The following is a 2,900-nucleotide window of genomic DNA, read 5'->3' on the forward strand; positions in this document are numbered from 1 at the left end:
AATTCCAGCCCAGCAAAGGGGAAATCTGCCCCTTATTCCATGCAATTGCTTGCTCCATGTATCCACTTGGAAACCTATGTGAAGGAACATTCAGCCTGAAGGACAACTTGTGAGAATCCTCCGCTGTATGATCTAAAGCTGAAACAAGAGCTGTCTATTCCAGCCGGGAGGGTAGCGAAGTGGAGATGAGACCAAAATATTATTTGGCGTTTAATTCATATTGTCCTCATTGTGATTATTTTAAAACCTTGGCCAGAAATGGCACAGGCACAAAGGTGCAGAAGGAGGCCATTCTTAACACCGATCCTGTCCTGCCACGTAATTTGATATCATCATGGCTCATAGAACAATTTTATGTCTTTTTCCAGCCCATCCACAACATCGTACTGTCTAACAGGTATTTATCGATCTCTACCATAAATAGACATCGATAATGTAAACCGTTTCGAGACAGTTAGGTTTATGCACGAATATTACTGGTTTTGCAGATGAGCAGCCGAGTCTGGTCTGACCACTTTGCAAAACATAAATTAAAACACGACTCTGATGGGATTCGAACCCACAACCTTTGAATAGCAACCTGAATAGAGATGTAGAAGTCCAACGCGCTTTCCATTGCGCCACAGAGCCGCACCAGCTGTTAGCTTTAAGCACACTAGTTTGCCTTTGACGCATTGCATTCAGGACACCCATCTCGCGCCTGTCTGACCTCGTCACACTTTCTGATACCTGGTCCTTCTCCACTCATGTTCTGGCTCATCACGTGTTCGGCTACAGACTGCTGAAACGTTCGCATGACACTTACCTTTACCACATGTTCAGATAATGATTTCCAGATAATCAATACTCTATAGGTGAAAGTATTCTTCCTAAATCTCCTCCTTGTCTTCTGTGTTTCATTTATGTTACTCTGTTCCTTCCCAATACAGGCTTATCCCTGTCAAACATATTTATCCTCTTCATAAAATGAGCACGTTAATCGGTTTCTTATTCAGCCTTCTCTGTGCTGAGAGCAACATCCCCAGCCTAGCTCGTGTACCTTCACAATGGGAGTGGTCAAACCCTTTCCATTCTTTTCATCTCCTGTGAAATTCTCCTCCTGCATTCAGACGCTTCCAGTATCTGGCGATTACAACAGAAAAACAAAGTTCTCAGAAGAAAAGCCAAAAGGTCTGAACAAAATCAGCAGCTCTTGTCTATCTCTGATGAGGAAGGAAAGTTAACGCTTCGAGTCCAACGAACCGTCTTCAGAACTAATGGGAAGGGAGGGTGGGTGAAGAATGTGTAAGAGGGCAGACGGTTTCTAAAATGATTGAACGTGATGTTGGGTCCTAAAGCTTTCATGGTGTGTCGGTAGAAAATGAGTTGCGTGTCTTCCAGCTTGTGTTGTGTCTTGAAGGAGCACTGCAGCAAACCACAGACTGAAATGATGGCCTGGGAACACAGTGTCTAGATTTGAGTGGGGCTGGAAAAGCACAGCAGTTCAGGCAGCATCCGAGGAGCAGTGAAATCGACGTTTCGGGCAACAGCCCTTCATCAGGAATAGAAGCAGAGAGCCTGAAGGGTGAGAACACAGTGTAATGTTGAAGTTATAGGAGACTGGAAGATCGGGATAGTTTTTGTTGATTCTGGACAGAACGTAAGTGATCTCAGCTTTGTCACCGACTTTATTTTCCTCTCTCCATTGGAGAGAGATCACATTCTGAGCAGGAATTACAGTTGCCTCGATTAACTGAAGTGCAGACAAATCTCTGGAATATGCGACCGGGAGCTTCCAGAGTGAGGAGAGATATCTGAAACCAGCAGGAAATGTAACTGACAACATCGAACGTTACAATGCAGTACAGGCACTTCGCTGTTGCTGCAACCTGTAAAATAATGTGATGTCCATTGTAATGGTAAATTAACATTTATTTTGAATCCAATAAAAGAACAGGGAAACAAATAAGTAATTACCTGACTTTGCAGAGGCATGTGTTGCAGACAGAGAGATAATAATGTAAAGTTAAACTGAAATAATAGCAGACATACAAGGCCAGTAAACTACCATATCATGGACAAACAGTCAAGGAATGAGAAAAAAAAATCCTTTTGATGTGGAAGGCACCTTTCCTCACGTACCATTGGCGAAGGCATCCAGCGAGAGATGGCAGGATTTGAGACGATGCATACTGCAGGCACAAAAAAACGAAAGATTGTGTTGTCAGCGGCGATGTGCGTACCTGATTCAATGCACACATAAGGACAGATATGAAGAAACTAAATTGGCTAACTCAGGCAGATAGACCAGTCCAGGTAACCCCCGCCAAGAGAGTAGCCTGGAGATTAGGTATGGTAGATGTCTCGTACCCAAGATTAAGAAGGGTCCCTACTGAGTGCAGGGCAAAAGGCAAACGTGATGTGGGGTTTATAGGAAGCTGTGAACCATAAGAATAGCCCAGAAGTCTGAGTATCGTCCATGCAGAGCACGAGACCCGTTAAAACACGAGGCTGCCAAAGGATACTACTTTGCATCCCTCCTGAAAGCTTTAGTGATAATTCCCTGTGGATAATCACCGGTGAGACCGCCCATTTTTCTGTTCAAAAAGGCAAACATTCCAGGTGAATCGGGGAAGCGGAGCTTTGTTCATGACCTGCAGGTAGTCAATTATGCTGTTATTCCGCCCGCCGCAAATGTTCCTAATCCTTGTACTATATGAGTTCAAATTCCACCTGACAGTAAATGGTTCTCTGCTATGGATTTATCAAATGTCTTCTTTAGTGTACCGGTACACCCAGAAAGTCAATTCTGGTTCACTTTTCCACTCAAAGGCAAATCATATACATTCAAGCGACTTTGTCAAGATGACTGTGAGTCCCCCACCATAATTAATGAGGCTCGATGCTGGAGTCTGGAGATT

The 2,900-nt window shown here is 43.9% G+C and overlaps 1 non-coding gene across 1 annotated transcript; it reads right to left on the reverse strand.

The window, feature by feature from the left end:
- Positions 1-538: 538 nt before the first annotated feature.
- trnar-ucu lies at positions 539-630 on the reverse strand. The gene is given in 2 exon segments: positions 539-574; positions 594-630. It is a non-coding gene; the product is annotated as a tRNA-Arg (tRNA).
- Positions 631-2,900: the final 2,270 nt, after the last annotated feature.

This window comes from Chiloscyllium plagiosum, unplaced genomic scaffold (genome assembly GCF_004010195.1).
Source record: "Chiloscyllium plagiosum isolate BGI_BamShark_2017 unplaced genomic scaffold, ASM401019v2 scaf_26470, whole genome shotgun sequence".
Classification (NCBI taxonomy): Eukaryota; Metazoa; Chordata; class Chondrichthyes; order Orectolobiformes; family Hemiscylliidae; genus Chiloscyllium; species Chiloscyllium plagiosum.